General features: G+C 33.8%; 1 long non-coding RNA gene across 2 annotated transcripts; it reads right to left on the bottom strand.

Annotated features, from left to right (window-relative positions):
• Nucleotides 1-877: 877 nt before the first annotated feature.
• Nucleotides 878-2,242, bottom strand: LOC145586890 (uncharacterized). 2 transcript variants are annotated; one of them, XR_014101037.1, is made up of 2 exons: nucleotides 1,521-2,242; nucleotides 878-1,120 (listed from the first exon to the last, which is right to left on the bottom strand). It is a non-coding gene; the product is annotated as an uncharacterized LOC145586890 (long non-coding RNA). The 2 variants fall into 2 exon arrangements; XR_014101038.1 differs by having other exon boundaries at nucleotides 1,488-2,242.
• Between the last annotated feature and the right edge of the window lie 9,579 nt (nucleotides 2,243-11,821).

Raw genomic sequence — 11,821 nt, forward strand, 5'->3', positions numbered from 1 at the left:
GCAGTGCTGCACTGCCCCTGTTTGACCCCTACCCAGCCCGCCCTCCCTCCTGGACCACCACCGGTGCGGCAGTCGTCGTGGCTGCGCCACCCAGCCGCGGCTGCCGCACCTAAAACCCTTTTTTGTTTTTAATTTAAAACAAAACAATGTTATTAAAATTAAATTAATGTGGTCCTTCTAATTTTTAAATTAAATCATATTCAATTTCAAAATTAGGGTTCTTCATGAATTTAATCCCCAATTCAATTTAACTTTTCAATTAAATAATTTGATCATGAAAAATTCATAATTTAACATGAAATCAAATGAATTAAATTCTATAAACATATAACTATCGAATTAAATCAAAACCAAAACACAAATTTCACAAATTAGGGTTTATGATTTCGAAGTTTTTGAAAAAAAAAATAGGGAGGGGGGTTGGAATTTTTCGAATTAATTAGGGCAATTTTCGGATCAAATTAAGGCTAATATGGAGCAAATTAAACAACTTTTAATGCTTCTATATTTTTAAATCACATTTAATATAATAATTGACCCATAATTAAATTATTCTCCCTCCTAATTGAATTAAAATTGTGGATTATCAAAGAATTAATACTCAATATATGTAATTGCAAGAGGCTAACTGACACTACTACAAATTTGGCCAAAGAGACCCGTTCGAATTAGCCAAAGAGACTGCCTTAGAGGCGGTCTCTAGCACATCGGTCTCTTTGGCAAAGAGACTGCTTTGTTAAAGGCGGTCTCTAGAATGGGAAAGCTGAGACCGCCTCTTGAAGATAAGTGGTCTCAATTTTGAAAAAGACCGCCTATCTTAATTAGGCAGTCTTTGTTAGAGGAAGTTGAGACCGCTTTTTAGTTATAACGGGTCTCATTTTAAATAAAAAAAATTAATCAAATTTAATTTGATTTTTAAAATTTAAATTACAACATATAAAATTGTTGGAAAATTACAAGTATCAAATACAGAAAACTTGAAAATAATGTACTCCAAATTCGTATATAAATTATTGTAATCATTACAAAAATAATTACATTAACATATAAAATGTAGCTAATCTTAAGTACTCCAACTTCTTCGTCTCGAGTTTTTTTTTTCCTTGTGAAAGAAGCATATCTATCAAAGCAAAAACCACATAATTAATCAATAATAATTAAGATTATTAAGAACTTACCAGAAAACAACTTAACATTAAAACGATGAACACTAAACAAATTAAAAAAAATTCGGGTTCAATTCTCTTTAAAATTTGTTGCAATGCTTCTGGGTATTCAACTATACATAATATAATTCACCCACTAACTTAATTTCATGAAACTAACAACATACAAAAACTTGAGAATTCCACTAAAATAAGAAATTAAACAACAAAAAATGAACAATTATGAATTTAAACACATACCACGGTAACAGTAGCAATAACAGAAGCAATTGCAGCCATAAAAATACTCACCCAGAAAAAAAAAAACGCAAAATTACTCACCCATATAAACCCAGGAAAAAAAAAATTACTCACCCATATAACAGTTGCCTCTACCAAAATAAACCTAGAAAAAAAACGCAAAATTACTCACCCATATAAACAATTGATATTCATAATAAATAAATAAATAATTGAAATTTATTAATCAAATTAAAAACCCAAATCAAGAAAAAGATGAAGAATAAGATCCGAGAATACCTCGACACATTAGGCTTTAATTTGATGGGGTTCAAGAGGAGCAGGAATCAATATAGATTGGTTGTTGTTTTTGTTGACGATGGAGTTATTTTTTGACCAGTTATTGCGCTTAGAATTCCCATTTTTGTCTCTCTTATTACATAAATTCGATTTCTTCGATCTGTTGTAGCGAATGAACTTGCCAAATGTTGATATTTTGCTTGACTCAGTTCCGATGTCGTCTTCTCTAAAGTTATTGTCTTGTTATGGTGGATTTGATAGAGCGAGGTGGATGCGGGTCATTACTTTCACTCAACTTGGTCGGATATAAACCGGGTGAGGAGATAGATTAGGAGGAAGTAGATCATGGTGGTGGTGGTGAATTCATTTGTTGCATGGGAGAGAAGGGAGGAGGAAGAGAAGGAGAAGCAGTTGGAGAAAAAAAGAGGAGGGAGAGAAGGAGAAGCAGTAGGAGCGGCGGATGAATGTAGGTTTGTGAATTATTAGGGTTTCATTTTTTTTATATTATTTGTAGATTAGGGAGACCGGTTAAGTTGTCACAGGTCTCTCCTAATAAGTTTTTCAATTTTTTTATATAAAAAAAAAAAAAAAAGAGAGAGACCGGTTATGTACTAACACAGGTCTCTCCTTTTAAAATTTAAAATAAAAAAATTAAGAGAAACCTGTTATGTACTAACACATGTCTCTCCCTTTTAAGTTAAAAATAAAAAAATCAAGAGAGACCTGTTATCTATATTAAAAGGTCTCCGTTAAATATTTACCTCTTAAGACAATACCAAAGAGACCGGTTTTTTGTAATATTGGGTCTCTTGAAACAAAGAGACCTGTTATCTACTAAAACAGTCTCTTATTTACGGTCTCTTTGAGCCTTTTTGTAGTAGTGTGATACCACTGTAGGAGACTATAGGTACTAAATTGCGGAAAAGAATATATGAATCATATTCATAAAGCACCTAAACCAAGGATCTCATGCATAACACATAATGAAGTAAGAATTATACCTTTGAAGCGTGATTCCACAAGTGATCGAACAAGAACAATAAGGAGAACAAGAACCCCACGTGTGATTCCTCTACTTAGTCCACGAGCACAGATTAAACCTCCACTAATGCTAGTTAGTTGTGACTGAACACTTCAATCAACCTTCAACGGAGATTTGAGCCACGAACACACCACAACACCACCCACGCGCCACCTAGAGAGGAGGGCCGTACGGACAGGGAGGAGAGAGAGAGGGCCGAGTAGAGAGAGAGAGAGAGAGTTAGGGTTTTAGGAAACTTGGTTGCTTGTGTGACAATTCACTGTATGTCAATTGTTCAGTCATGCAACCCTAGGCATGGTTTATATATAGATCATATCTAGAAATAAAACCATGTCAAGTCCAAAACCCATTAGACTCTTCTAACTATCCAAGCCCAATCATCAACATGGTATGTCATGAACTCATGAGGCCCAATAATGGGCCTCTAACTTGTTTAACCCAATACTGTTATGTGTGACCTTGTAGGATCCACTCTATAAAGCTTTGGGCCATTAAGCTAGCCCAAAGATCAATTGTCATATCTAGCACCAAACATTGACGACCCGATAGAATGAACTAATTATCTCCATAATCGTGATCCTTGATATATCTAGTAATTGCACTTATCGAAGACATAACTCCTTCACAAACTAGCACACGACACTGCGTGATCACCGAAAATATCTCCTGTAAAAACCCTTGAACAAACAGAGCACGACATAACCAAATGAACATATATTATTATTAAACGAGTTTTTTTTAATACTTTAATTGGTTTCTTGCCTAATTCTAATGCGAAGAACATAACAAAATGAAGGAAGTATATAACAACATAGATTATTGTGTAAGAAAAATTGATTAATTAAAATTTCATTCATTTAGTTATATCTCCAATACTTTCATATATTATCATATTTCATGAAATCAGGTTTATTATTCTTACTTATTAGGGAAGTATTTTATTAATAAAAAAAGAAATTTGATACTCATTAAAACACCCATATGGTTTAATATTTTGTTTTAATATACTCATTTGTCAAATCAACTCTTTCGTTATATTTCATGTTTTATTTCATTATATAATTTAATCAAAATAAAAATATAATAAATACTAGATGAAACCCGTGCGATGCACGGTTTGTTTGAATTTTTTAAAATAATTTTTATTATATATATTTATGTGCTAAAATTATATATTTAGATAAAATTCCTAATATCAAAATATAATATTTTATATTTAATTAATTTAAACTGAAAAATCTCATTCGCCAATTTTGCTTACGTGTCATTTAAATTATTTAATTCTAAAAGAAATTAATAATCTCGTATTTAGTTGGCTACCACTAAAATTTATTATCCTACATGGCGCGGTGAAAAAATTAAATCGTACGTGACTCTCTAAAAACTCGGGAAAAAATTCCCCTATATATATATATATTAGATTAGATTAGATTGTTATAGTTGTATTTTATTTATGTTATTTTTAATATAAAAAAATCCTTACCGGTTGAATGTTATAAAACTATCGTGCATGGCACAGGATCTAACCTAACTTATATAACAAATGAATGCCAAGTGGAAACACATAGGAGGGTAAAATAGTTATTTGACATTCATAGAGGTATATTTTATAGTTATAATGGTAAATTTTGTGTATTATTATGCATGTAAATTATACCATTAGATTATAGGTTGTCTTAGCTTAATAGTACTATTATATCTCACAGTGGTATAATATTTGATGGACATTTACGTCAGGGCCGGCTACTAGGGGAAGCTCGTTGAGCGATCGCTTAGGGCCCCCCTTTTGTGGGGCCCACATTTTTTTTTTGATATCTTATTAAAAAAAATAATTAAAAAAAAAAAAAACTATTCTTTGATAAATTGTAGTGCTAATGACAAGTATAACTGCTTCTTTTTAATCTAAAGATGAATCAAAAAATTAACTTACTTAGCTTAAGTGATTTTTTTGGGGTTCAAATGGAGGAAATGAAAAAGCACTAAAGCAGGGTTTGGTTTATTTGCTTAATTATCTTTTTGTTTGTATTTTTAGATTTTTTGGTGAACTATAATCAATAATTTTGGTGAACTTTATAATATAAAAATTTATGAAATACATTCTCATAATTTAGGGGCCTTTTTTAAGATTTTGCTCCGGGCCCTAAAATGTCCAAGACGGCACTGATTTACGTACTTATTTGTACGATTAGAAAAATATTTATACTAGTACAACATTTAATGATACTATTATCTATTTAATAGTACTTTGAACTCATGTTAATATTGGTACAAATTTAGCCATCCTTTTTATTAAAAAACTAGTGTGTAGCCCGGGTATTGCATTGGTTGCTACTTTAGTTAGACCTTGTGATTATCAAATTTACATTTATTTTTATGTTTACAACATAGTTTATAATTGGCTTAAATGGTTAAGTAACTATCTTTCTTATAAAAGGTTGGGTGTTCGAACCCCTTATCATCACTTTCTTTATATGAAGCAATATTCTACTCGTAGATTGAGTAGTGTGATGTGGCATAATGAGAGATGGAGTAGGTGACGTGGCGTGGTTTACGTGACACAGAGACGTTCTTAGTAAAGCCTTTTAATATATTAGTATAGACACTACAAAAATTTGGCCTTTTAGCAACAGGTGAAATCCGTTGCTAATTGCTAAAAATCCGTCGCTGGACATAGCTAGCTACGGATATATCGACGGAATCACTCCGTTGATAAAAACCTTGTCGCTAAATGAATTTAGGGACGGGAAAAAAAATTTGTCGCTGGACTTAGCAACGGAAAAAAAAAATCCGTCGCTGGATTTAGCAACGGAAAAAATAAATCCGTCGCTAGACTTAGCAACGGAAAAAACAATTTTGAATCTAAAAAGAGCTGCTATTTGGGTCGATCTCACTTAGTAGGAGTCAAACCCGTGACCTCAATGTCAAATAGTGAAACTCTTACCAACTATACCAAATATTATTTGTTTACTTTTACGCACATAATTGATAATAAATGAAAGAAATATTAGAGACGGAATTTTAAATCCGTCTCTAGTTTAGTAACGGAATTTAAAATCCGTTTCTAATTTAGCGACGGATTTAAACATCTATTTCTAGTTTAGAGACGGATTGAAAATCCGTTTCTAGTTTAGAGATGAATTTAACTTACATGATTCGTCTCTAATGTAATATTTTACATAATTAGTTTTAAAAATTATCTAGAGACGGGATCAAAAATCTGTCGCTCATATTAGCAACGGAAAAAAAAAAATCCGTCTCTAACTTAGCAACGGAAAAAAAAAAAAAAAAAATCGTTGCTAACTTAGCAACGGAAAAATAATCCGTCTCTAAATTTAGCAACGGAAAATAAATCCGTTGCTAGATTCAGCAACGGAAAAAAATCCGTTGCTAATTTAGTAACGGAAAAAAATCCGTTTCTAATTTAGAGACGGATTTTCAATTCCGTTGCTAATTTAGCGACGGAATTTTTAATTCCGTTTCTAATTTAGAAACGGATTTTTAAATTCCGTCTCTAAATTAATTTAGAGACGGATTTTTTTATTCCGTCTCTAATTTAGAAACGGATAAAATTCCGTCATTAGAATTCAGTTTCTATATGGACATTTTTGTGTGGTGAGATAAATAGGTGTTTGTAAGATAAAAAAATTCAATCAAATTAAAGAAAGCAGCTTTAATTATCTACAAGATCGATTAATTCTTCACAAAAAAGTTGTTCTTCCTTTTCTAGTGTAGGCCACGTGGCATTCATAAGATAGCAACCTTTGGATCCTTAAACTAGTGTCAATGATCGAATTGAATGATAATTTGACTTAAGTGTCAAGTCAAAGAACCTAATCAATTACGCCATTGAAAGTAGGAGGTCTTTAGGTAAGATAAAAAAGTTAGACGAGCAAATTATAGTAACTAGATTGGCAGTTAAAGTTTTCTCTTTACTCATTGTAGATTCGTAGCACAATGCATGTAATCAGAAGTCATGCATGTGACGCAAATGATTGAGAGATACTATAATCTATGATGCATTTTGTCCAACAATGTTACGAATGTATGCATCATCCACAATCTTATAATCTATCATTGTATAGAATATGCCAAGACTTAGAACTAATTCATGTGCTCTATTTTTTAGTGTATTATTGCTCCTTCAAATCTATTCTCTCCATTCCACCATGTATTTCACATTTGTAGTTCATGCACGTTTCAAGTAACTATCCTAGGGTTTTACATGATTATTTATAATCAATGAAAATTAATGCATACCTAAGATACCTTGGTTGATTCTTTAAACGCTTCTCTCCTCAAACTGAATTTTTTTAAATTTTTATATGGAAAAATTAAAAATTCTTCTAAAATTGTGTGTGTCTCCAATTCTAGAAACCCTGAAAATTTGCTTTAAATGGCTTTGACGTCACTTCCTACTTAGAATTGCTACTCATACCAAAAAGATGCATCTTTTTTTAAGGAGACTTGTATTATAAATATCTTCTATGTAATCCTTAATTCCTCTTGTAACCCTTATTAATTCCTCTCCATTCACTTCATTTCCTAAGTAATCTAGGTTTAATCTTTAGACATATCAAGTTTTTAACTTATTTTGCTTTTTCCTATAAACATACACGTTCTCTTGTATTCTTAGGCTGCTGCTAACTCCCTCTTAACCCCATCATGACCAAACAATTCGTAAGAGCTTAGTCACTCATAAGAGGGAGCTAGCTAGCAGAGTAGGGATATAGACAAGGAATTGATAAGAAAGATAAAGACTGAAGTTCTTATTTAACCCTTTACTAATTAATTTCTTTTTCTCCCCTCTATAATAAGCAGTGTTTCTTTCCATAAATATAATCCTTATCCCACTCTTTTATAAGGTAACCTCCTCCCTAGCTTAAGAACTAGGATATAGGGGTTGTTTGTTGTTATCTTATTTCAATTCATATTTGATCCTTTTAAACAAACACTATATATCTTCTATCCTCGCCCCTTTATCCTTTTATCTTCCTCCTTTCTCACTAAACAAGCACTCCTTTAGGATTAGGAATAGGTGACCTTTGCTGAGTTATGACACAATTACAGTTTATAATTTATGCTTGGTTTGTGGATTTATAGATGTCGAATTATAACGTAGTGTATTAATACAAATTAATCCTTATATATTTTAATAGCCTCTTTTGAGTAGTATTGAAATTCGAAATAGCATCCATAAGGAAATACTTATTAGCCCTTTCTTTAATTTTCCTTCAAAGAGGGTTATATTCACTCAAGTTCAATAGAGTACAAAGCTCATATACATTACATTAAAGCACATTAGCACTAGCACTAGCACTAGCATCAAGAGGATTTTGTAACACAATTGGTGAAATGATGAGTCGGATCAAGGGAGGCATAATGTCCATGCAGCATTATCAACCAATCAAAGCTGACCACAATTCTACAACCAATCAGCATTGTGCAACTCAAACATTACTACACATGCATGTAATTGGAAGCTTGACAACTATACAAGTAGTTAGTTACAAAAGTTTGTTACAAAGGGTTTTATAGGCCCTTAGTTGCTTCTTTTTATTCCGTTCATATATATTTTATAAACTATTTTCTTCTATAGTTACTTCTCTCCCTAGGAATGAATTAGTTTTAAGGACATAAGCTACAAGTAGTGATAGAGTATTAAACCAATCATCATATCAAAACCTTAAGTTAAAATCAACATTGGAATTCTAATTTTAGACTTAAATTTTGATTGAATTGATCCTTTAACATGGTATTAGAGTCAAATTTGACCTTGACAAAAAGATCGCATAAAAAAAGGTTACAGGTACAAATCTCATCATTTCATCTTATTCAAAGTTGGATTTGAACTCCGCGAATGAGAATCTTTATGTTGCATGCATCAACATGAAAACCTAAGTGACACTCATGTGAAAGAACATATGATGGAATTAATCTTTAGTGCATAAAAGGGTAGAGCAGTATTGTAGGCGTCGTTTGAAGTGCGCCTACGTTAAAAGCATGTGGTGAATATGCTTGGCACTCATAGGAAGTGGGAATTGACATAATACGATTAGGGACAAATAAAGTAGGGAGCCGCCAACAAGTTTTTAAGGAACTTGTAAACCGTTCACGGATCATAAAAGGCAACCACGAATAAGGGACAACGAAGGCAACAACGATTGACCCGTGAAGGTTACACCCCATTCATAATCCATGAGATTACTAACTCCATATGGTTCGGAACCACGAAAGGAGGATCGGGGATGATGGTACGAAGTGAGTCATGGAGTCACATTCGCCCGTATTGGCCTCTACTCGATTCTTATAGTGAAAAGCATTCCTTCGATCTCAAAGGCATACAAACAATAATTCAATTCGCTCCAAACTATTATTTAACTAAATTGGTTCAAAATTAATGCACACATAATTCTAAAAATTTGGTGATCACTTCAATTAATAATAAGATTAAAAGGATCCTAAACCGGTTGTCCAAATTATCTTATTAGGCGTGATTTTCAATTACATATTCCCTTTAAACATGCAATATGGTGATCAATAAAAATAATAGAATAAATATTAATATTAAAACCAATTTAATCACAATTCCAACAACATAAAAATCGTTAGAGAAATAATAATAATAAAAAGAGCATGATCCTTACTTTGAATCTGTTTGTTTGCAACTACAAAATAATAAACGAGTTAGTAACTTCAAGGAAATAATAAAACAACAACTAAATTAAATTAAATGAAATAAGGTTGATTTTGGGGCCAAACCCTCAAACGATTCTACCTTCCACGCCTTGGCTTAAGGACAGAACCTCGAGTAAAATATGGACTCCTTTGAGTGCTTGAAGAAGGAATTTTGAAGTGAAAAGGGTAGGCTAGTGTTTAGGTTAATAGCATAGAAGAGAGAAAATAAAATAATAAAATTCCCAGTCGCCCCGTTCATCAGAAATGAGGGGGTATTTATAGGGAAATGTGCTGAGGGAGCACACGGAACCCTAAAATGATAAAAACCCTAAAAAAGTATCCCGTGACACGGTTAGACTGTACCGTGACACGGTCAGACTGTACCGTCAGACGGTACACTTTCCCGTGACACGGTACAGTTTTGGAGTGACGCGGGAAATTTTCAGAAAACGGAATGAAAAACGCGTTAAGGGTTTACGCGGAAAGGACACGGAACATCCCGTGTCACGGCAGACCTCCCGTGTCACGGGAAGTCCCACCGTCAGACGGGAAGGGTTCCCGTGACACGGTCAGACTGTGCTGTGACACGGTCACTTCCAGTCCATTTTTCCGTCTAAATTCATTTTTAACCCTAATTTCTTTCGGCTTTTTAAGTGCCGATTGATAATTTCGGGCTTTTTTCTGACTTTTATTATTCGCGCTAAAATAAGAAAATAAAAAAAATAAAAATAAATAAAACATTTGGGCCAAAAATAAATAATAAAACAATAAAATAAAAAAGGTTTGGGCTAAAAATTAATTAATAAGTTTGGGCTAAAATAAAAACTATGCTTTTATCAAACATCAAGACTAATCCATGGACCTTTCAAAAGTATGAATAAAATACGATTTTTTAAGCACTCTCGGGATTAAATACTAAACCCGACCAGCAGTGGCGGTGAAAGGTTATTTATCATCGGGTTTGGTTTTGGGGAGACATTTTTAGGTGTCTACAGAAGCCCCCACTTTGACTGAGTTTGCAGAAACGTCAGTTTCGAAAACGATAGTCAAAGTAGCCGATAGGGACGGTGAATGATTTAAGACGTTCTGCGATCCTAAATCATTCTGTGCACGCCGATACCTGCAGAAAAATGTTAATTCCACAGAAAAAAGAGTAAAGGGATAGAATACGTATCTGGCACCAGTGTGTCGGTGACAAACGAGTTTGGCAGCTTCCTAAGCTTGAAGGAATCTACTGAGTGACATTGATTGAAACGTTTTCCATGCTTGAGGAAAGCCGACTGAAGAGTTTGGCAGTTTTCTAAGCCTGAAGAAAGCTACCGGATAATACCTTCCATGCCTGAGGAAAGTCGACGAACGAATTTGGTGTCATTCTATGCTTGAAGAATTCCACCGATAATGCCTTCCATACTTGAGGAAAGCCGACAAAGGAATTTTATGGTTTTCTATACTTGAAGAAAAATCCACTGATGATGTTTTCCATGCCCGAGGAAAGCCAACTTGGCGGTTTTCTATACTTGAAGAAAAATCCACCGATAACGCTTTCCAAACCTGAGGAAAGCCGACTTGGCGGTTTTCTATACTTGAAGAAAAAATCCACCGATAACGCTTTCCAAGCCTGAGGGAAAGCCGACTTGGCGGTTTTCTATACTTGAAGAAAAATCCACCGATAACGCTTTCCAAGCCTGAGAAAAGCCGACTGATGAATATGGTGTCATTCTATGCTTGAAGAATTCCACCTATAATGCCTTCCATGCTTGAGGAAAGCCGATTTGGCGGTTTTCTATACTTGAAGAAAAATCCACCGGATAATACTTTCCATGCTTGAGGAAAGTCGAAAGATGATGAGATTGCAAGTCTCTGTGTATCGAGAACCTTGCGTCATGAAATGATGGTGGTCCGCTTGTCCCCGGACGTGGGATGTAGATGGTCCGCTTGTCCCCGGACGTGGGCTGTAGATAAGACCTGCAAAAATAAATTTGCCAATGGAGTCGTACATACTGTGATTGACTTGACCACTAACTTTACCAAGTTTGACTTGATGTGACATGACATGTGTATGACTTGTGAGTGTGTGTGTGTGTGTGTGTATATGTGTGTGTGCAGACACAAGAAAACGAAGATGCAAAAGCAAAAATTTTCCGTCAATTTTTGTCATGAGTGGAGGGTACCGACTTTCTCCCGAAAAAGAAAGATGTGAAAACTGAACTTTTATTTTCGAAATTCCTTCGATGAAAACTTGGAAAAAGTTTTTTGAACTTCCCCAAAATAAAATAATGAAAAGGGAGAGAAGTTTTGAACTTCCTCCTTGAGCAAGACGAAATGATTCGTATGGATTGAATTGTTTGTCCTGAAAATAATGTATGCAAGATTCATGTTCTTAGGCCAGGAGGCTAAGGACAATTACATCATGTGACAC

This window comes from Chenopodium album, chromosome 2 (assembly GCF_948465745.1).
Source record: "Chenopodium album chromosome 2, dcCheAlbu1.1, whole genome shotgun sequence".
Taxonomy (NCBI): Eukaryota; Viridiplantae; Streptophyta; class Magnoliopsida; order Caryophyllales; family Amaranthaceae; genus Chenopodium; species Chenopodium album.